This window comes from Pelodiscus sinensis, chromosome 10 (genome assembly GCF_052426305.1).
Source record: "Pelodiscus sinensis isolate ZL-2025 chromosome 10, ASM5242630v1, whole genome shotgun sequence".
In the NCBI taxonomy this organism is placed as follows: Eukaryota; Metazoa; Chordata; order Testudines; family Trionychidae; genus Pelodiscus; species Pelodiscus sinensis.
In genome coordinates, this window is record NC_143061.1 from 46,410,187 (window position 1) to 46,432,849 (window position 22,663).

Consider the following 22,663-nt stretch of genomic DNA (forward strand, 5'->3'; position numbering starts at 1 on the left):
CTGGTTCAGAACCTCTGCTGTAGGAGAACACTTCAATCTCCCTGGACACACAATAGCAGATTTAAAACTAGCCATCCTGCAACAAAAAAAACCTTTAAAAACAGACTTCAAAGAGAAACTGCGGAGGGCAGAAGAAGAGGGTCTCTTTCTGGTCTGGTATGGAGATCCTGGATCTCATTGAGGTCTGGGGAGAGGAGGCTAACAAGGGAGTTACTCACCTCGTGCAGTAACGAGTGTTCTTCGAGATGTGTGTCCCCGTGGGTGCTCCACTCTAGGTGAAGGGTCGCCCTGAGCCGCAGATCGGAGCTTTTCAAAGCAGTTTTCCCCCTGTTGAGCCACGCATGCCCAGAGGGCGTCTCGAGCCCTTCCCGCCCTCTGCAGCGCGCGGCTCAACCCCCTCCCTTTCAGTTCCTCGTCTCCGCCCGAGTAGTTTAGACTCCGTGCAGAGGGGAGGAAGGGAGGGTCGTGGAGCACCCACGGGGACACACATCTCGAAGAACACTCGTTACTGCACGAGGTGAGTAACTCCCTTTTCTTCTTCGAGTAGTGTCCCCGTGGGTGCTCCACTCTAGGTGACTACAAAGCAGTGTTCAATATATGGCTGGAGGGAGCCGGAGTCAATGTTTAGCGGTGGTAGAGAGCACCGCTGTAGCTACTGCTGAGTCCTGTGTAAGTTGCGGTAGGATTGCATAATGTCTGGCAAACGTGTGATCTGAAGACCACGTTGCTGCTCGGTAAATATCCCTTAAGGGGACATTGTTCAAAAAGGCTGTAGAAGCGGCCGTGGCTCGAGTGGAATGTGCTCTTGGGGGGCACGGTAGTGGTCTATTGCCCAAAGTATGACACTTGACTATGCATGTGGAGATCCATTTTGAGATTCGTTGTGATGACAGGGGTGTTCCCTTAGAACGCTCAGCGATTGATATAAAAAGTCTTTCAGATTTACGAAATGGTTTTGTTCTTTCCAGGAAGAAGGCGAGAGCCCTCCGAATGTCCAGGGTATGCAGAGTGGCGTCCTTCTGTGATGCATGCGGTTTCGGAAAAAAGGTAGGTAGTACGATTGGTTCATTTACATGGAATTCTGTACAGACCTTTGGCAGAAATGTTGGATGAGGTCTAAGTATGACCCTATCCTTCGTAAAAACTGTGTAGGGGGGTACTGCCATTAATGCCCCAATTTCACTCACCCGTCTAACAGACGTGATAGCCAATAAGAAACAGACTTTCATAAAGAGAAATGGGAGTGCTACTGTAGCCAGAGGCTCGAAAGGAGGTCCAGTAAGTTGGTGGAGAACAAGATTTAGGTCCCATAAGGGGGGTGGTGCCTTATGGGGTGGGTATACGTTGTGGAGCCCTTTAAGGAATCTTTTAGTGATAGGATGGGCAAATATGGAGAATCCATCAATGGAAGTATGGAACGCTGTTATTGCAGAAAGATGTACTCTTAAAGAAGAAATTGAGAGTCCTGATATTTTAAGGTCTAGAATGTAGTCCAAAATCATATGTAATGGTGCATCACGGGGTTCTATCCTGGTTCGCTGGCACCAGAGGTAAGTTTTTCGAGTGGACTGCCTCCTACTGTGGAGGAGGATATCTTTCACTTGCTGGGAACAGTGATTTTCTATCTCCGAGAACCAGAGAGTAGCCAAGCCTGGAGGTGTAGGGTGTGGAGCTGTGGGTGCAGTATCGTTCCATTGCTCTGAGATATTAGGTCTGCCCGGTGAGGTAGCGGGTAAGGAGGGTGAACTGCTAGTCTGTACAGGTACGGGTACCAAGTTTGGCGGGCCCACGACGGGGCTATCAGGATGACTAGGGCTCCGTCTCTGCAGATCTTGCGTAAGGTTTTCGGGATTAACGGTATGGGAGGGAAGGCATAGTGAAGGGGGGCTGTCCATTTGATTAGAAAGGCATCCCCTAGGGAATGTTTGCCAAGACCTGCGCGTGAGCAGAATTGGGGGCATTTGGCATTCTGGGTAGATGCAAAAAGGTCTATGGATGGCCATCCCCAATGGTTGAAGATTGAGTTTGCGACCTCCGTGTGTAACTCCCACTCGTGATCTGAGGTGAAGTTGCGGCTGAGTGAATCTGCTCTGGTGTTGTTCACCCCGGGCAGGTAGGATGCTACCAGGGTGATCTGTTTGCGGATGCATGAGTTCCACAGGCGGATAGCCTCTGCACAGAGGGAGCGGGAGCGGGCTCCGCCTTGCTTGTTTATATAGAACATTGTGCAGATGTTGTCCGTTAGAATGCGGACCGTCTGATTGGCAATGTCGGGGGCGAAGTGTGCGCAGGCATTCCTTACTGCTCGCAGTTCGAGGAGATTGATGTGTAGTCGTGCCTCGGATGGGGACCACCTTCCCTGAACGGCTTGGTCGTTCATATGTGCTCCCCAGCCAAGGAGGGAAGCATCTGTAGTAATCTGTACAGTGGGTTCGCTCTGTTGGAATGGAACACCTGTGAGGAGGTTGTTCGGTATCGTCCACCACCGTAAGGAAGCAAGGACGTTTGGTGGAATAGTCACCGTCTTGTTGAGGGAGTGTCGTGACGGTATGTATACACTTGCTATCCAGAGTTGGAAGCATCGGAAATGCAGACGAGCATGGTGGACAACGTAGGTGGTGGAAGCCATGTGGCCCATTAGCTGGAGGCAAGTAAGAGCTGTAGTGGTAGGAGTTGTAAGCATTACACTTATAATTTCTTGTATCGTTATGAAACGTTGCCGAGGTAGGTATGCTCGGGCTGTAATTGAGTCCAGGCACGCCCCAATGAACTCTATATTTTGAACTGGGTGCAGTGTTGATTTGCTTTCGTTGAGTAGAAGGCCTAGACGATTGAGGAGTGATGTGGTCGTACTTATCATGGAGGCAGTTTCGTCCTGTGTTGAGCCCTTCAAAAGGCAGTCGTCTAGGTAGGGGAATATGATGACATTCTGGCGTCTGAGGTATGCAGCGACGACTGCTAGTACCTTTGAAAATACCCTCGGAGCTGACGAGAGGCCGAAGGGGAGGACATTGTATTGGAAATGATCCTGGCCGAGAGTAAAGCGTAGATAGCGTCTGTGGGCGGGATGGATAGTTATATGGAAATACGCATCTTGTAGGTCGAGGGCTGCGAACCAGTCCCCTTGATCTAGCGCAGGAATGATTGTTGTAAGTGTGACCATTTTGAAGCGTTGTTTCTTGAGAAACCTGTTCAGTTTGCGGAGGTCTAATATTGGCCTCCAGCCTCCCGTTTTTTTCTCGATCAAGAAGTAGTTCGAGTAAAACCCTTTCCCGTGGAACTCTACTGGTACTTTTTCTATGTCTCCGATAGAAAGGAGGCGGTCGATCTCTTGTTTTAGTAGAGTGTCGTGAGAGGGGTCCCTGAAAAGGGACGGGGTAGGGGGAAGGGTAGGTGGGGTAGTGGTAAATGGGATAGTGTATCCTACTCGAATTATTTCTAGAACCCAGCGGTCCGATGTTATGGATTCCCATTGTGGGAGGAACGGCCGCAAACGGTGGGTAAATAGGCAGCCATGTTGTGTTATTGCTAGATCGTGAGGGAGGTAGTGCAGACCCTCGACCACGACTTCAAATTTGCTGTTTGGAGGACTGGGTAGTTGGTGGGCGACCTTGATTAGGTCGTCTTCTCTGAGGTCGTTGCCTTGGCCTAGTGTCCTCATAGGGTCTCTGTGGCCGGTTGTATTGCCCATATCTATAACGATTGTACGTATTATATGGGGTGTATCGCCTGCGTTTGAAGGGCGGTGTATACATGCCTAGTGTGCGAAGTGTGGTTTTCGAGTTCTTACTATTATGTAGCATTTCATCTGTAGAAGCTGCAAATAATTTTTGTTTATCAAATGGCAAGTCTTCTACTTTTGGCTGAAGTTCGCGGGGAACTCCAGATGATTGTAGCCAGGAAGTTCTGCGCATGACTATCGCAGTGGCTGTAGTTCTAGCTGCTGTGTCAGCAACATCCATTGCCGTCTGGAGGGCAGTGCGAGCGATGGTGTGGCCTTCGTGGACTATTGCTTTCAAGATGGCTCTTTTGGACTCAGGGAGATGTGGTATCAGTTCTCCGAGCTTCGAATAATTATCAAAGTCGTGATTCGCTAAGAGGGCAGAATAATTTGATATTCTTAGTTGTAGCGTAGAAGAGGAATATATTTTCTTTCCAAAGAAGTCTAGCTTTCTATGTTCTTTGTCGGTACTGCCATTCTTGTATTGCGGTATCTTCGCTCTTTGCTGTGCAGATTCAACCACTAAGGAGTTTGCTTGTGGATGCGTAAAGAGGAAGTCATTGTCTTTCGGTGGAACAAAATATTTCCTATCAATCTTTTTGTTAGTCGGTTGGATGGATGCTGGTGTCTTCCACAGATCTTCAGATGTTTCCATGATTGCCTCATCAATCGGCAGGGCAATTTTACTATGCAGCGTAGGATGCAGGTTCTTTAATAAGTGATGTTGTTTCTTTTGTACTTCTTGTAGGGAGACATGCTGACTTGTTGCTACTCGCTTAAATAGCTCCTGGAACTGTTTGAGGTCATCCATCGCTACGGTATCTGATGGTATCGCTGCATCGTCCTGTTGGGCAGTCAGGTCATCTGGGTGAGTGACGTTTATAGATTGAATATCGGATTCATTATCCGAAAAGCGTTCCTCCTCCTCCTCCTGCTCTGTGTGTGATGCAGGGGGTAGGGGCTGTGGATGAGGCAGACCTCTCCGAGATGGTGTGGAGTGGACTGAGGACCGGCGTCTGTACGGGTCCCATTGGTCCCAGGGCCCCCATTGGGGTGGATAAGGTGGGGGCGGGTAAGACCAGTAGGGGTGCCACGGGTTTTGTTGCGGTCCAGCCCTCTGATAATAGGAACGAGACCCTCTTGGCGACGTCTGTCGCGAAGAATATGTCGTATGGCGGTCATCCTCTAGAAAGGGAGCGTCATGAAAGGACACTGGGGACACAGATCTGGCAGGGGAATGCCTTGCAAAGGATGTCCCTGGTGAGCAGTCAATGGGAGGGGGGCAGGGCTGTTGCTGCCTGCTGTGAGAGTCAGACGGAGTCTTAGAGAGCTCTGCAGCAGACTCCCGAAGAAGCCTCTCATAGTCTGTTGCCGGTGCCGGTGCCGAGCTCTGGTTTGTGGTCGCAACCGGTGCCGGCTGTGTATTAGCCTTGCTTTGTTGCGGTGCGGGTTGTTTTAGCGGTGCCGTTCCTTTAAGCGGCACCGGGGTTTTTCGCGGTGCCGGGGCTTGCAGCGGCGCCGCGGTTTGAAGCGGCGCCGGCTTTTCTTTTCGCCCGGGTTTCTCAGTGCGTTCCCGGGAGGGCTCAGAAGCAGCGCGCACCGGCGTTGATGTGGACCGCGAGGATTTTCCCTCTGCTTTATTAGCAGGGGTCCTCGGGTTTCTTTGCCCCTCTCCCTGGGTTTTGGGGGAGGAGGAAGGCGGGAGAGAGCGAGATGGTGAGGCTCTCTGCCTTGTAGGTTTCGGTGGCAGGGGGGTTTCATGCTGCGGTTCCCCCTGCTCTGAAGGCTGCAGAGTCTTATCAAATAAAATCATCCTCAGGCGGAGCTCTCTATCTTTTCTAGCTCTCGCCGTGAGGGAAGCACAGTGTGTGCAGCTGCGGGGTGAGTGAGCTTCCCCCAAGCAGCGGATACATTTCGTATGGCCGTCAGAAGCCGGCATAGGCTCGCGGCACTGGTCGCATTTTTTAAAGCCTGAGGAGGCAGACATATCTTGCTGCTTGTTTCTTTAAAGTGTTGGTATTTCGTTTCTTTTCTTTCATATGGTTTATGTGTTTTTCTCTGGCTGAGGAGCCAGGAGAGAGAGAGCTCCGGTTCACCCGGGGCTCCGGTCTGAAGGGAGTTTTAGTCCCCGAGGGGGGATTTTATTGTCAGTTTCGTTCTTCTTATAAAAAAATATTTTGTTGTTATTATTTCAAAGAGAAAAATAAGGGAAACTAACTTGGAGTAACAGGGGAAAAACTATGTAACCTAACTAATAGAAAATACAGTCTGAGAGACTGTGAGGGAGCTCCTGCTCGCTCCGTCCGCTGACGAGGGCGGTTAAAGAGGAACTGAAAGGGAGGGGGTTGAGCCGCGCGCTGCAGAGGGCGGGAAGGGCTCGAGACGCCCTCTGGGCATGCGTGGCTCAACAGGGGGAAAACTGCTTTGAAAAGCTCCGATCTGCGGCTCAGGGCGACCCTTCACCTAGAGTGGAGCACCCACGGGGACACTACTCGAAGAAGAACTCCAAGATCTCTGCAACAGGTGTAGGAACACAGATGTATATGGCTGGATGGCCAGAAGGATCACATGTGTACCCAGGAGCAGGTGCACATGAAGATCAAGGAACTCTGCCAGGCCTACACAAAGGCCAGGAAATGCAATTCCCAATCAGGAGTTGCACCCCAATCATGCTGTTATTTTGATCAGCTGCACTGCACCCAGAGAGGCGTTTCCCCCACCCCCATCATTTACTGGAGTTGCCAATTTGCCAGCCTCCAGGAGGCTGCCACATAGGAACAAGTTGCCCCTTTTCACAGGGTTTCTGGAGAGGCCTGTCTTACTTCTGACTCCGCGGTTGGACACCTTCCCACCATAAGCCACTGCTAAGGAGGCTGGGGTCACAGACACACACAGCAGTACCACACATTACACACAGTCATACTCACACTCTCGGGTCAGCATCCACTCCCAGCCAAGCATGGCAAGGCAGAGGACGCTGAACACCTGCACGGAAACCTGCTGGGAGGAGGAAAAGGTGGTGACCCCAGTAGTATCCCTCCCTGGCAAGCACCATCTGCTGCTCACACACACCTCCTCCAACAACTTCTCCCCCTCTGCTCAGAGGGCAGGAATAGAAGTCCTCTCCCTATGGAACACCACCTGTGTTGGACTTGCCTCCTCCAGCCTGCAGGCTCCTGGCTTGGCCAGCACCTTCTTATGCCTGCTTGTCCACAGAGAATAGGGGGTAGCGAGGCTCCCCTGAAATGTCCATGCCCCTGCAGGACAGTGCCCACTGCCTAGGCCACAGATGGCTTACTCGAAGCACACCTCCATCGTCTGAACCAAGACCTTTCGGTGTCAGCTCAAAGATGAGGGCTAAGCTTTAGGCACAGTGTTTCCTGGGATGACGGCTTTTCACAGCTGGCCAACTGCAAGTGTGCTGTGCACCTCCCTCACCATCCTCCCAACCACCTCCCTCGCCATCCTCCCAGCAAAGCGAGAACTGCTGGTGAAGACAACCCTGTGAGGACCTGGAGCGGGAACACGTCATCTGCCTTCATGCCCTCCAGCAGGGGTCTCAAGCAGGAGGAGCAGAGAGGGGAATGCAGACTTGGAGGAGAACTGTGCTGACCGGCAGCTGCACTGCACCATCTGTCAGGAGCTGTCCCAACAGACCCAGACCCCTGCCCTTGCCCCTGCTCCTGCCCCTCCAGCTTTTCCCTCTATTCCCCCCATGGCCACTAAAGCCCTGAACATGAAACGCTGGGACCACCCAAGGCAGGTGCCAGTCTCAGCCGCATCGCTGAGTCCCCACTCCTTCCCTCCCAGGTTCTTTCCCTAGTCTCTGCAGTTATATTCACTCCATATGAAAATAACAGAAAGTATATTATTTTAAACCACCAAGTCTGGTTTATTTTAACTACCTGGGAGGTCAAGGGAAGGGAGGAGTGGGGGAGGAAAGGCACAGAGGGGCAATGCAGAGACCTCTTGTGGGGAGGCCCTGGCGAGAGTGTCACAGATAGATCTGGCTGAAACACTCCCTCAGGACTTCCTAGATGAGCGCAGCCCCTGGTGGGCCTGCCGGATGGCTGCTCAAAGGCCCTGGCCAACCACTGAGCCTCTGCCCCCCAACCCTGGCAGGAGCCTTATTCTTGCACAGGTTGTGCAGGACACAGCAGGACACTGCCATTTGGGGGATGTTCCATTTGCCAAGGTCCAAGAAGATGAGAAGACACTGAACCTCCCCTTTAAACGGCTGAAGGTACTCTCTACAGCGATGCGGCACCTGCTGGCATTGAACCTTTCCTTGGTCAGGTCCTGGTGTCCCGTGTAGGACTTCATTAGCCAGAGGAGCAAGGGGTAGGCTGTGTCACCCATAATGCACATTGGCATGTCCACATCCCTGACCCTGATGCTGCAATCAGGAAAAAATGTGCTGGCATTCATCCTCTGGAAGAGGCTGGAGTTGTGGAATGTGTGGGTATCGTGCACCTTCCCCAGCCACCAAACGTTAATGTGGGGGCCCCAGTGGTCTATGAGGGCCTACAACACCAGTGAGAAGTACCCATTCCTGTTAATATAATTGGAGGCCCAGTGGTCAGGGGCTGGATGCGGAGGTGGATGCTATTAATGTTCTCCCCTCCTTGCAGTTGGGGAAACCCATTGTGGCAAAACCAGTGACGGTGGGGTCCAAATCGCCCAGGATGACAACCCTGCACAACAGGATGGCACTGATGGCCCTCACCACCTGTAGAAGGATACAAACAGAGAATCACAGGGTTGCTAGAGCCCTCAGGAGGTCCCCAAGTCCCTTCCCACACCAGGAGCAACCCCAACTAGCAAATAGCTTCCAAATAGCAATAGTGACTCACTTCTGGAGGGGGATGGTGGGTCGCATACGGGTGTCCTGTTGCCTGAGGGCTGGGGTGAGCCACTTGCACAGCTCCAGGATGGTATTCTTCTGCATGCAGAAGTTCTGGAATCACTGCTTGTCATCCCAGCACTCCATGATGATCCGGTCCCACCATCAGAAAAGGTGTCCCAGTGGCAGTGAAGTGGGCTGGGGGAGGGGGGGTTGTGCTGCATGAGAAGCATGTGAAGTGGGGTAAGGTGATGCCCCAGAGTGAGCTGCGGGTCCTGGTTCTACAGTGCCATGTGGGCAGCCTGCATTAACTGCACCAGAAGGTGCAGCATGAGGTCTAAGCCAGTGACTGCCTTGCAGCAGGTCTGACTCCATGGCAGAAGTGCTATGGCATACACAAGGGCAACCAGAGCACGCAGAGAGACGAGTTTGCTCTCCCTCAAGGAGTTAGGCAAAGGTGAAGAGTCTGAGACATGGCTGTAGAGGGGAATCCCTTTAAGCACAAGCCTCAGCTAGCCTCAGGCAGCAACTCCAGGAAGTGGCAGCTGTCCTGATGCCCTGCCCAGAGTGTTTCAGGGGGATTTTAAATGCAATTCAAGTTCCAATCAGTCTGGACATATGTCAGCATAAATCCGTGCTCTTTCAATGGAGATTTGTAGTGTGAGTGCCAGTAGGATGAAAAACTGTTCTTACTGCTATGAAGGAAGTTAATTTGTAATAGATTTACAGGTATAATTCTGTTGCCAATTCTTTTTCTTTAGCTGGCTAGGTTTACTTTTATCAGAATACAGTAGTATTAAAATTTTATTTAATTATAATTTGAAACCTACAGTAGAATTAAATAAGTTATAGCTTGCCAGGGAGCAAGTTTTCCCTCTTACTGGCAGCAATGAAATGTATCCATTGTTATACTGTAAATAGTTTTTCCCACTTCTAGTGAATGGAAGTGTGGTGTGACAATAGAGGTATCTTCCAGAAACATTTCCATGGCTAGTGCTATGACATTGAAAAGAAATAAGGGTATGTCTACACTACAGCTTTATTTTGAAATATCTTATTTCAAAATAGTTAATTCAAAATAAGTTATTTCGAAATGATGCGTCTACACAAAAAATACATTTTGAAATAGCTTTTTGCTAAATCAAAAGAGCGTGTCCACACTGATTGGATGCTGAATTGCATTTAAGGAACTGGTTCCGGCAGGGAATTAGGTCAGTAGTTGCTTTGTGTGGCTGCTGTCGGAGGCTATCTGAGGCTTGTGCTTAAAGGGACTCCTCCCCTCGCCCCCCCGACAGCAAGTTCTCAGTTTTCCTTGTTAGCTTGCCAACCTCACTGAGGATATGTCTACACTACAGGACTAATTCGAACTAAGGGTATGTCTACACTACCACCCTAGTTCGAACTAGGGTGGTAATGTAGGCAACCGGAGTTGCAAATGAAGCCTGGGATTTGAATTTCCCGGGCTTCATTTGCATAAAGCTGGGTGCCGCCATTTTTAAATGTCCCCTAGTGTGGACTCCGCGCCGCGTGTAGCCGGTGTCCTCTGGCTCCTCCTTCTCGGTGTCAGGGACGGGTCCCTCTGCCCCAAGGTCAATCACCACCCGGGGGGCATGGACGGCGTGAGCCCCCAGGATACGGTCCCGGGCCTCAAAGTGGGGGCAGGCCTCCGGGTTGGCCCCTGGCTGGCAGGCCCAGGAGTAGGACTGCCGCAGGTCCTTGATTTTACAGCGGACCTGATCCCGGCTCCGCTGGTGGCCTCTGGTGGCCAGGCTGGCAGCCATGCGGCTGTACACGGCCGTGTTCCTGTGGCTAGTGTGGAGATCGTGGACATTGGAGGCTTCCCCCCAAACCTGGATGAGGTCCACGATCTCCGCACCTGACCAAGCGAGCGCCCGCCTCTTGTGTCCCCGGGCAGGTTCCTGGGAGCTGCCAGCCTGGTCTCGGGAAGAGGGGGAGGGCTGGGTGGCATCGGGTGGCTGGCTCATGTTGTGGCAGGTGCAGGGTCTGCTGGCTGGGTCCTGGCAGGCTTGCAACTGGCACAAACACTGTAGCCAGCCCGTGCCCCTTTAAGGGCTCCGGGGCCGGGAGGGGGGCAGAAGAGTTTCCCTGGTGTTGGCCAGAGTGGCCACCAGGGCAAGTTGGGAAGGGCTAGCCTCCAACTAGTTTGAATTAAGTGGCTACACAGCCCTTAATTCGAACTAGGCGTTAGTCCTCGTAGAATGAGGTTTACCTAGTTCGAATTAAGCGCTCTGCTAGTTCAAATTACGTTCGAACTAGCGGATCGCTAGCATAGCACCTATCAAAGTTAATTCGAACTAATGGCTGTTAGTTCGAATTAACTTTGTAGTGTAGACATACCCAGAGGGACAGCAAAGCATTTTTCTCTCTGCCTCCTTGGTTGCCCTCACTAGGGACACCACAGCACTCGGCACCATGGAGCCAGAGTCACCCCTGGGCACTCTGATGCTTCTTTTGGATCTTTCGCTGCAAGCCTGGCAGCAAGTGCTGGAGACTGCCTGGCACCATCTGTGGCGGCCCAACCAGCAGCGACTGGTGGGACCACATTGTCCTGGAGTGCTAGCGAGACCAACAGTGGACTCAGAACTTCAGGATGAAGAAGGACACCTTCCTCGAGCTCTGTGAGTGGCTCACCCCTGCTCTGCGGCGATGGGACATACACATGAGGCCCACCATTCCCCTCCACAAGCGTGTGGCCATCACCCTCTGGAAGCTCTCCATGCCAGATAGCTATCGATCCATGGCAACCAGTTCGGCATAGGGAAATCCACCATCAGAGCAGTGCTCATGCAGGTATATGGCAGTCTCCAGCCATCGTGCTGGGAGGGGGGAAGGAGTGGATGGGCTGCCGCAGGGAAAGGTGGGGAGGGGGTGCAAGTCCGCTCCATGGGAGGGTTTGTTCTGTCCCAGCCACACTTCTTGCTGCCTGCGGTGGCCAGGATTGCCGGGGCAGGGCAGGACGGGGTGGGAGGGTGTTGCTCCTGGGGCGCGGGGGGTGCAGGTCAGTGGTGGGGAAGGAACACCCTCGGCCACCCTGGCACCCCAGTGACTCTCAGTTTTATGTGTCTCTCTGCAGGTGATCAAAGCCATCAATAGAGTGCTGCTCTGCAGAGTCATCCGCCTCACGGATTTGTACACGGTCATCGAGGGGTTTGGCACCCTGGGATTCCCCAACTGTGTGTGGGGGGGAATCGACGGGACACACATCCCCATCCATGCCCCAGAACACCGGGCCTCCCTCCACATTAGCTGGAAGGGGTACTTCTCGGTCATCCTGCAGGCTGTGTCTGACCACCGGGGCCACTTCCTGGACATCGATGTGGGCTGGTCTGGCAAAGCACACAATGCGCGGATGTTCCGCAACTCCTCCGTGTGCCAGAGGCTGCACGCCAGGATCTTCTTCCCCGACCACCACATCAGGGTCGAGGATGTGGACAAGTCTGTCTGCCTGGTGGGGATTGCGGCCTACCCGCTACAACCCTGGCTCATGAAGCCCTATATGGGACACGTCAACCCCTCCCGGCAGGCGTTTAATGCCAGGCTCAGCAGGGCCCACATTGTGGTGGAGGGGGCTTTGGCCAGCCAGAGGCCCGATTTTGATCCCTGCTCGACCTCTCCAAGAGGAATATTCCGCACGTGGTGGCGGTGTGCTGTGTGCTGCACTTGTGTGAGCAGAAGGGGGAGGCTTTCTTGACAGCCTGGATAGCAGAGGCTGACCACTTGGCTGGCCTGTATGTGCAGCCCTGCATGGCTGCCAGCCGGGAGGCCCATCGGGGGGCTGTCCATATCTGGGAGGCCCTGTGGGAAAGCTTCCAGCCAGAGGAGGAGGGGTGAAGTCTCCCTGGCGTGCCCCACTTGGGCCTTGTGCCTTATTCCAGCCTCAATCCTTCTACTTACCCCTCCGTAGCCTCCCTTTCTGATGTCAAATAAAATGTATTTTCAAAAATATAAACTCTATTTATTTAACAAAACGGGGGGAGGGTTATGAAACTCTGGGGAGACTGGGGAAAGGAGAGGGGAGAAAAGAGGGTGGGAGAGGAGAGGGGGAAAACTGGGAGGAGGGAGCTGAAAGGGGGAAGCAAGGGGAGGAAGGGGGAGGAGAAGCTCAGGGATCAGGGGTGGGGATCTCACCGGGCCAACTGTCTCCCAGCACGACGGGTGCGGGGACCTCGGGGATGGGGAGGAGGATGTGGAAGTTGAGGTTGGGGGGTGTGGAGATTGAGGAGGGAGAGGCAGGAGGGGGAGAAGGAGTGGGAGGAGGAGCAGGAGCTGGGGAGGCAGCACGCTATGCACCACGGTCTGCAGATGGGCACAGATGGCATGACCCTGGGCAAGCTGCTCCCGCCAGAGCTCCAAATCTCGTTCCACTCAGCGGTCGAGCGTGTGGTGTAGGGTTCGCAGTGCTCCCAGGTGCTTCTTTCAGTATCCCTGCAGTGTTCCGCTGGTCCTCCTGCGGAGCCCTGGTGCGCTGTAATTTCAAATTAACTTTGATGTGTAGACATACCGTAAATGTCCAACGTCAGCAGCAGCCCAAGGAATGAAAAGGAGGAATCAATCAGATTGTTGACCACTTGCAGAGCCCAGGTGGGATGGTGCGCCCTGCACGTGCAGCTGGTGTGGCTGTGGAGAAAGAAGAGAAGTGGTCAGTTCGCCCTAGGGACACAGTGGATGAAGCCCAGCCCCCCTCTACAAGGTGAGGATGACTGTTCCCTGCACCATCAGATCCGATGTATTTGAACAGAGGCCATGGTCGGATTGTCCGGCTACCCCCGGGAATGGGAGCTGCCCCGAGACTGCACCCATGCCCCTGTGCTGTGTATAGTGTGGCCGAGGTGGGGGAAAAATGTCCCATGCTTCTGTGTAGAGGGGGCTTGTGAAGGAAAGGTGTCCTGATGTGTCCCACCCCGGGGTCAGGAGCACGTCAGGTCTCTTCACACGTGCATGTGGCTATCAGGCCATGACCTCTGTGTGGCTCGGAGCTGGAGTCACCTGCCCAGGGTGGCACGGCATGTGCTCGCACGTGCACAGGTTGCTGCGTGATCCGTGGTAAGTAAGGCCCCCAAGCGCGGTCCCTGGTCTCTCTCCCCACGCCCCCAGGAAGGGGATAGTGATGGCACTTACATGATGTGGCCTCCCCGGACGACCCTGGTGATTCCACTGCTGGGACAGCTTGGGGGTCTGGGCGGCGTGGGACCCTCCATGGCATCCTCCATGGCGGCTCTTCCTCTGCACTCTGGTCAGGGCCCTCTGCTCCCGGCTCGCTGACCCCTGGGTTGGCACAGACCATCCCACCCCCCCAGGGCCTCGAAATAGGGGCAGGTGTATGCCCCTGTTGGGGAGCTGCGCCGTGTGGCCCTGGCATATCCCTGCTTCAGTTCTTTAATTTTCATGTGCACCTGTTCTTGGATGAGCATGTGGCCTCCCCCCAAACCTCAATGAGGTCCTTGATCTCCGCACTAGTCCAGGATGGCGCCCGCCTTCTCCAGCCCCTGGCTGGCTCCTGGGAGCTGGGGGACTGGGTGGTAGAGGGCTGGCTGGATCTGGCTGCCTGGTTTATATTGGGGCCACTGGGTCAGGGTCAGTGACTGCTAGCTCTGTTCTTGCAGGCCTGTAGCTGGCACATGCAGTGTGGCCAGAGTCTACCCCTTTAAGGGCTCCGGGGCTGGGGAGAGGAGAGGAGTTTTCCTGGTTTGGCCCAGAGTGGCCACCAGGGCTCCCTGGGAAGGGCTGAAGGCCCCCTATTTCAAAATAAGCGTCTATACAGCGCTTAGTTCATATTAGCTATTTCGAATTTGACATTATTCCTCGCAGAATGAGGTTTAACTAATTCAAATTAAGCACCCCGCTATTTCGAATTTATTTCAAAATAGCGGTTTGCCTGTATAGACGCTATTAAAGTTAATTCAAAATAACGGCTGTTATTTCTAATTAACTTCGATGTGTAGACATACCTTAAGGCTACGTCTATACTGGCAGCTTCTTGCGCAAGAACTCTTTTGCGGAAGAGTTCTTGTGCAAAAACTCTTCCAGAAGAGAGCATCTACACTGGCATGTGCTTTTGCACAAGAGATGTGCTTTTGCGCAAGAGCATCCATGCCAGTGTAGACGCTCTTTTGCGCAAGAAAGCTCTGATGGCCATTTTAACCATAGGACTTTCTTGTGCAAGAAATTCATGTTGCCTGTCTTCACTGGCCTCTTGCGCAAGAACAGTTGCGCAAAAGGGCTTATTCCCGAGTGGGAGCATCAGAGTTCTGGCGCAAGAAGCACTGATTTCATACATTAGAACATCAGTTTACTTGTGCAAGAACATGCAGCCAGTGTAGACAGGCAGCAAGTTTTTGCACAAGATCACGCCAGTGTAGACACAGCCTAAATGTCCAACTTCAGCAGCAGCCCGGGGAATGACAAGGAAGAATCAATCAGATTCTTGACCATTTGCAGAGCTCTGGCAGTTCAATTTAGTTGTTTCAGTCTGGGTCTGATCCAGAGTCCAATGAAGATAATGAAAAGACTCCAAGCTTTTTTTTATTCATGGTCAGGTAGCAGAGGATCTTCAGCATAAATTAAGGATTTCATAGTCCTGACATTTTTCACCAAACTATTTTCTCCTAGATTAGCTGTCAGGAATTACCAGGCTGAATGTTGGTCTCTGTGTGATATTATTAATATTACATATTTGTATTATGGTGGCCCACAGGATCCCTAGTTATGGACCATCATCCATAGCACTAGGCACTGTGCAAACCTAGAATAAAAAGTTTCAGAGGGGTAGCCGAGTCAGTCTGTAATAGGAAAAACTTAAAAAACAACAAATAGTCAGGGAAAAGGCTAGACTAGAAACAGTTTGGCTATGTCTACACTGGCCAGTCTTGCGCAAGAATATATGCAAATGAGGCATGGTGATGAATATTGTCACGCCTCATTTGCATACTTAATGAGCTGCCATTTTGTGCAAGGAGTTGAAAATAAGCAGCAGAATGGCTCTTAAGTAAGAGGGGGCTTTTGCGCAAGAAGGAGCAGTCTACACTGTGTCCCAGATAGTCTCATTTATGTACCTCTCTGCCTCCCTTAGCTCCTCCTGTTCAGCCACCTTGGTCCCAAAGCCCATACATGGTCTTCAAGGGTCAGAAGTTCTTTGCACCAAATACACACATACGCCACCTACCACCCTACTGCGTGCAGTGGTTGAGGAGTGGTGCTGTGGGGGGCATTGTGTGCTGTGCATGGGGGGGTGGAGCTATGAGGAGTAGTGTTCTGTGGCTGGTAGTGGTTCTGTGGTGTGGGAGTAAGGCATGGGAAGGGCATGGGTTTATTTAATCTACAGAAGAGATGAGAGGGGGTATTTGATAGCAGCCTTCAGTTACCTTAAGGGGGGTTCCAAAGAGGATGGGGAAAGGCTGTTCTCACTGGTGACAGATGACAGGACAAGAAGCAATGGTCTTAGGTTGCAGTGAGGGAGATCTTGGTTGGATATTAGGAAAAACTATTTCACCAGACAAGCGGTGAAATACTGGAATGGGTTACTAGGGAGGTGGTGGAATCTCCATTCCTTATTTTTCAGAGGAGCTAATAGTGCTGCAGTACTTTAGGGTGCTTCTACATAGCACAGTTATTTTGAAATAACTAACGTTATTTCGAAATAATAATATGAATTCTACACAGCAATTCCAGTATTTCGAAATAAATTTGAAATTATGGATGGCTTATTCCAACTTCTGTAAACCTCATTCCACGACGAATAACCCCTATCCTGAAATAGCTATTTCAAAATAGCTGTAATATGGATGTTCCACTGCTGCTATTTTGAAATAGCTCTTCCCTAGGGCCACTCAAACTAATTACTGCCCAGTGCCTCCTTGGGCTCTAAATTGAGGTAGCACATCTACATTAGGGAAGTCTACCTCAGACTAATTTTGAGGCTTCCGTATAGTGTAGACATGCTATTTTGAAATAATTTATTTCAGAGTAGTTTTTTTCTCCAGAATAACTTATTTTGAAATAAGTGTGCAGTGTAGACATCCCCTTAGGGAATGTCTACACTAGCCCCCTAGTTCGAACTAGGGAAGCTAATGTAGGCATTCGAACTTGCAAATGAAGCCCGGGATTTAAATATCCTGGGCTTCATTTGCATCGTACCATCTGGGTGCCATTTTTAAATCCCCATAGTCCGAACTAACAGCCCCCCGCTACACTTAGTTCGAGTTAACTGTTACACCTCATTCCACAAGGTGGGGGCCAAACTAACCCCTATTGGTAGGAGGATGGTGGGAAAAGTTCTTGGGGGGGGTCACATGACACCTTTTACTTCTGGTCATGTGTCCATCTTGCCCCGAGAATGTTACCTCCAGAGGTGTGGCCAATGGGGGTCAGGGGCGTGGTTAATGGGGTCAGGGGTGTGGCTAACGGTGGTCAAAGTGCATTTTAAAAAAATTCTTTGGGTGCACACCCTAATGAAATGTGCTGCACACGCCTATGATTCTAAGGTTAGTCTATGCTGTGGTTGCATGGGGCATAGGAATGATTCTCAGTTGGATCAGTGTGTGGGGCAGTGAGTGTGCACCTCAGGTGGATGAATGTGCTTTGTGGGGAGGCACATGGGAGAGATTAATCTGTACTATGGTTGCAAGCCACAGTGCTGTGGGCAGTTTGTGTGTGCTGTGTCTGTGGGGGGCTGTGGGCAATGCTGTGGGTGGTTAATGTGTGCTGTATCCTTGGGGGGCAGTGGGCAATGCTGTGGGGCAGTCATTGTGTGATGTGTCTGGTGGGAGGATGGTGCTGAGGGACAGTTAGGGTACGTCTAGTGTGTGCTGTGTCAGTGGGGAACAGAGAGCGGTGCTGTGAGGTGATTAGTGTGTACTGTGTCCACTGGAGACAGGGAGCAGTGCTGTGGACAGAATTTGCTATGTCCCAGATGAACAAGGGGTGATGAAATCTCATGATACCATCTACATGTTTTGTTAGTCTATAAACTGCTGATCATTTGTTGTTGTTTTTTTTACAGTGGGGGCAGTGTGTGATGTGTCTGTGGGGGTAGCCATTGGTGCTGTGGAGGAGGTTAGTGTGTGCTGTGTCAGTGGGGGACAGAGGGCAGCGCTGTGGGGGTGGATAGTGTGTGCTGTGTCCGTGAGGGATGGGCAGTGCTGTGAGGGTGGATAGTGTGTGCTGTGTCCGTGAGGGATGGGCAGCGCTGTGAGGGTGGATAGTGTGTGCTGTGTCCGTGAGGGATGGGCAGCGTTGTGGGGGTGGATAGTGTGTGCTGTGTCCTGAGGGATGGGGCAGCGCTGTGGGGCCGGTTAGTGTGTGCTGTGTCCCTGAGGGATGGGTAGCGCTGTGGGGCCGGTTAGTGTGTGCTGTGTCCCTGAGGGATAGGGCAGTACTGTGAGGCCGGTTAGTGTGTGCTGTGTCCCTGAGGGATGGGCAGCGCTGTGGGGCTGGTTAGTGTGTGCTGTGTCCCTGAGGGATGGGCAGCGCTGTGGGGCCGGTTAGTGTGTGCTGTGTCCCTGAGGGATGGGCAGCGCTGTGGGGCCGGTTAGTGTGTGGTGTATCCCTGAGGGATGGGCAGCGCTGTGGGGCCGGTTAGTGTGTGGTGTGTCCCTGAGGGATGGGCAGTGCTGTGGGGCCGGTTGGTGTGTGCTGTGCCCTGAGGGATGGGCAGCACTGTGGGTCCGGTTCGTGTGTGCTGTGTACTGAGGGATGGGCAGCGCTGTGGGGCCGGTTAGTGTGTGCTGTGTCCTGAGGGATGGGCAGCGCTGCGGGGCCGGTTAGTGTGTGCTGTGTCCTGAGGGATGGGCAGCGCTGCGGGGCCGGTTAGTGTGTGCTGTGTCCCTGAGGGATGGGCAGCACTGTGGGGCCAGTTAGTATGTGCTGTGTCCTGAGGGATGGGCAGCGCTGCGGGGCCGGTTAGTGTGTGCTGTGTCCTGAGGGATGGCCAGCGCTGTGGGGACGGTTCGTGTGTGGTGTGCTCTGAGGGATGGGCAGTGCTGTGGGGCCGGTTAGTCTGTGCTGTGTCCCTGAAGGATGGGCAGTGCTGTGAGGCCGGTTAGTGTGTGCTGTGTCCCTGAGGGATGGGCAGCGCTGTGGGGCCGGTTAGTGTGTGCTGTGCCCTGAGGGATGGGCAGCGCTGTGGGGCCGGTTAGTGTGTGCTGTGTCCCTGAGGGATGGGCAGTGCTGCGGGGCCGGTTCGTGTGTGCTGTGTCCTGAGGGATGGGCAGCGCTGTGGGGCCGGTTACTGTGTGCTGTGTCCCTGAGGGATGGGCAGCGCTGTGGGGCCGGTTAGTGTGTGCTGTGCCCTGAGGGATGGGCAGTGCTGTGGGGCCGGTTAGTGTGTGCTGTGCCCTGAGGGATGGGGCAGCGCTGTGGGGCCGGTTCGTGTGTGCTGTGTCCTGAGGGATGGGCAGCGCTGTGGGGCCGGTTACTGTGTGCTGTGTCCCTGAGGGATGGGCAGTGCTGCGGGGCCGGTTCGTGTGTGCTGTGTCCTGAGGGATGGGCAGCGCTGTGGGGCCGGTTAGTGTGTGCTGTGCCCTGAGGGATGGGCAGCGCTGTGGGGCCGGTTAGTGTGTGCTGTGCCCTGAGGGATGGGCAGTGCTGTGAGGCCGGTTAGTGTGTGCTGTGTCCCTGAGGGATGGGCAGTGCTGTGAGGCCGGTTAGTGTGTGCTGTGTCCCTGAGGGATGGGCAGCGCTGTGGGGCCGGTTAGTGTGTGCTGTGTCCCTGAGGGATGGGCAGCGCTGTGGGGTCGGTTAGAGTGTGCTGTGCCCTGAGGGATGGGCAGCGCTGTGGGGTCGGTTAGTGTGTGCTGTGTCCCTGATGGATGGGCAGAGCTGTGGGGCCGGTTCGTGTGTGCTTTGTCCTGAGGGATGGGCAGTGCTGTGGGGCCGGTTAGTGTGTGCTGTGCCCTGAGGGATGGGCAGCGCTGTGGGGTCGGTTAGTGTGTGCTGTGTCCTGAGGGATGGGCAGCGCTGTGGGTTCGGTTAGTGTGTGCTGTGTCCCTGAGGGATGGGCAGAGCTGTGGGGTCGGTTAGTGTGTGCTGTGTCCTGAGGGATGGGCAGCGCTGTGGGGCCGGTTAGTGTGTGCTGTGTCCCTGAGGGATGGGCAGCGCTGTGGGGCCGGTTAGTGTGTGCTGTGTCCTGAGGGATGGGCAGCGCTGCGGGGCTGGTTAGTGTGTTCTGTGCCCTGAGGGATGGGCAGTGCTGTGGGGCCGGTTAGTGTGTGCTGTGTCCCTGAGGGATGGGAAGCGCTGTGGTGTCGGTTAGTGTGTGCTGTGCCCTGAGGGATGGGCAGCGCTGTGGGGCCGGTTAGTGTGTGCTGTGTCCCTGAGGGATGGGCAGCGCTGTGGGGCCGGTTAGTGTGTGCTGTGCCCTGAGGGATGGGCAGCGCTGTGCGGCCGGTTAGGGTGTGCTGTGTCCTGAGGGATGGGCAGTGCCGTGGGGCCGGTTAGTGTGTGCTGTGTCCCTGATGGATGGGCAGCGCTGTGGGGTCGGTTAGTGTGTGCTGTGTCCCTGAGGGATGGGCAGCGCTGTGGGGCCGGTTAGTGTGTGCTGTGTCCTGAGGGATGGGCAGAGCTGTGGGGCCGGTTAGTGTGTGCTGTGTCCTGAGGGATGGGCAGAGCTGTGGGGCCGGTTAGTGTGTGCTGTGCCCTGATGGATGGGCAGAGCTGTGGGGCCGGTTAGTGTGTGCTGTGTCCCTGAGGGATGGGCAGCGCTGTGGGGCCGGTTTGTGTGTGCTGTGTCCCTGATGGATGGGCAGCGCTGTGGGGTCGGTTAGTGTGTGCTGTGTCCTGAGGGATGGGCAGCGCTGTGGGGCCGGTTAGTGTGTGCTGTGCCCTGAGGGATGGGCAGCGCTGTGGGGCCGGTTAGTGTGTGCTGTGTCCCTGATGGATGGGCAGCGCTGTGGGGTCGGTTAGTGTGTGCTGTGCCCTGAGGGATGGGCAGCGTTGTGGGGTCGGTTAGTGTGTGCTGTGTCCTGAGGGATGGGCAGCGCTGTGGGGCCGGTTAGTGTGTGCTGTGTCCCTGAGGGATGGGCAGCGCTGTGGGGCCGGTTAGTGTGTGCTGTGCCCTGAGGGATGGGCAGCGCTGTGGGGCCGGTTAGTGTGTGCTGTGTCCTGAGGGATGGGCAGTGCCGTGGGGCCGGTTAGTGTGTGCTGTGCCCTGAGGGATGGGCAGTGCTGTGAGGCCGGTTAGTGTGTGCTGTGTCCCTGAGGGATGGGCAGTGCTGTGAGGCCGGTTAGTGTGTGCTGTGTCCCTGAGGGATGGGCAGCGCTGTGGGGCCGGTTAGTGTGTGCTGTGTCCCTGAGGGATGGGCAGCGCTGTGGGGTCGGTTAGAGTGTGCTGTGCCCTGAGGGATGGGCAGCGCTGTGGGGTCGGTTAGTGTGTGCTGTGTCCCTGATGGATGGGCAGAGCTGTGGGGCCGGTTCGTGTGTGCTTTGTCCTGAGGGATGGGCAGTGCTGTGGGGCCGGTTAGTGTGTGCTGTGCCCTGAGGGATGGGCAGCGCTGTGGGGTCGGTTAGTGTGTGCTGTGTCCTGAGGGATGGGCAGCGCTGTGGGGTCGGTTAGTGTGTGCTGTGTCCCTGAGGGATGGGCAGAGCTGTGGGGTCGGTTAGTGTGTGCTGTGTCCTGAGGGATGGGCAGCGCTGTGGGGCCGGTTAGTGTGTGCTGTGTCCCTGAGGGATGGGCAGCGCTGTGGGGCCGGTTAGTGTGTGCTGTGTCCTGAGGGATGGGCAGCACTGCGGGGCTGGTTAGTGTGTTCTGTGCCCTGAGGGATGGGCAGCGCTGTGGGGCCGGTTAGTGTGTGCTGTGTCCCTGAGGGATGGGAAGCGCTGTGGGGCCGGTTAGTGTGTGCTGTGTCCTGAGGGATGGGCAGTGCTGTGGGGCCGGTTAGTGTGTGCTGTGCCCTGAGGGATGGGCAGCGCTGTGGGGTCGGTTAGTGTGTGCTGTGCCCTGAGGGATGGGCAGCGCTGTGGGGCCGGTTAGTGTGTGCTGTGTCCCTGAGGGATGGGCAGCGCTGTGGGGCCGGTTAGTGTGTGCTGTGCCCTGAGGGATGGGCAGCGCTGTGGGGCCCGTTAGTGTATGCTGTGTCCTGAGGGATGGGCAGTGCCGTGGGGCCGGTTAGTGTGTGCTGTGTCCCTGATGGATGGGCAGCGCTGTGGGGTCGGTTAGTGTGTGCTGTGTCCCTGAGGGATGGGCAGCGCTGTGGGGCCGGTTAGTGTGTGCTGTGTCCTGAGGGATGGGCAGAGCTGTGGGGCCGGTTAGTGTGTGCTGTGCCCTGAGGGATGGGCAGAGCTGTGGGGCCGGTTAGTGTGTGCTGTGTCCTGAGGGATGGGCAGAGCTGTGGGGCCGGTTAGTGTGTGCTGTGCCCTGATGGATGGGCAGAGCTGTGGGGCCGGTTAGTGTGTGCTGTGTCCTGAGGGATGGGCAGAGCTGTGGGGCCGGTTAGTGTGTGCTTTGCCCTGATGGATGGGCAGAGCTGTGGGGCCGGTTAGTGTGTGCTGTGTCCCTGAGGGATGGGCAGCGCTGTGGGGCCGGTTTGTGTGTGCTGTGTCCCTGATGGATGGGCAGCGCTGTGGGGTCGGTTAGTGTGTGCTGTGTCCTGAGGGATGGGCAGCGCTGTGGGGCCGGTTAGTGTGTGCTGTGCCCTGAGGGATGGGCAGCGCTGTGGGGCCGGTTAGTGTGTGCTGTGTCCCTGAGGGATGGGCAGCGCTGTGGGGCCGGTTACTGTGTGCTGTGCCCTGAGGGATGGGCAGCGCTGTGGGGCCGGTTACTGTGTGCTGTGTCCCTGAGGGATGGGCAGTGCTGTGGGGCCGGTTAGTGTGTGCTGTGTCCCTGAGGGATGGGCAGCGCTGTGGGGCCGGTTACTGTGTGCTGTGTCCCTGAGGGATGGGCAGCGCTGTGGGGCCGGTTAGTGTGTGCTGTGTCCTGAGGGATGGGCAGCGCTGTGGGGCCGGTTAGTGTGTGCTGTGTCCTGAGGGATGGGCAGCGCTGTGGGGCCGGTTAGTGTGTGCTGCGTCCCTGAGGGATGGGCAGTGCTGCGTGGCCGGTTAGTGTGTGCTGTGCCCTGAGGGATGGGCAGCGCTGTGGGGCCGGTTAG

At 54.7% G+C, this 22,663-nt stretch overlaps 1 long non-coding RNA gene across 1 annotated transcript; it reads left to right on the top strand.

Annotated features, from left to right (window-relative positions):
* The first annotated feature begins 416 nt into the window (after positions 1 to 416).
* Positions 417 to 12,481, top strand: LOC142820513 (uncharacterized). Its single transcript, XR_016350370.1, has 4 exons — positions 417 to 517; positions 969 to 1,047; positions 4,470 to 4,589; positions 11,659 to 12,481. It is a non-coding gene; the product is annotated as an uncharacterized LOC142820513 (long non-coding RNA).
* The last annotated feature ends 10,182 nt before the right edge of the window (positions 12,482 to 22,663 follow it).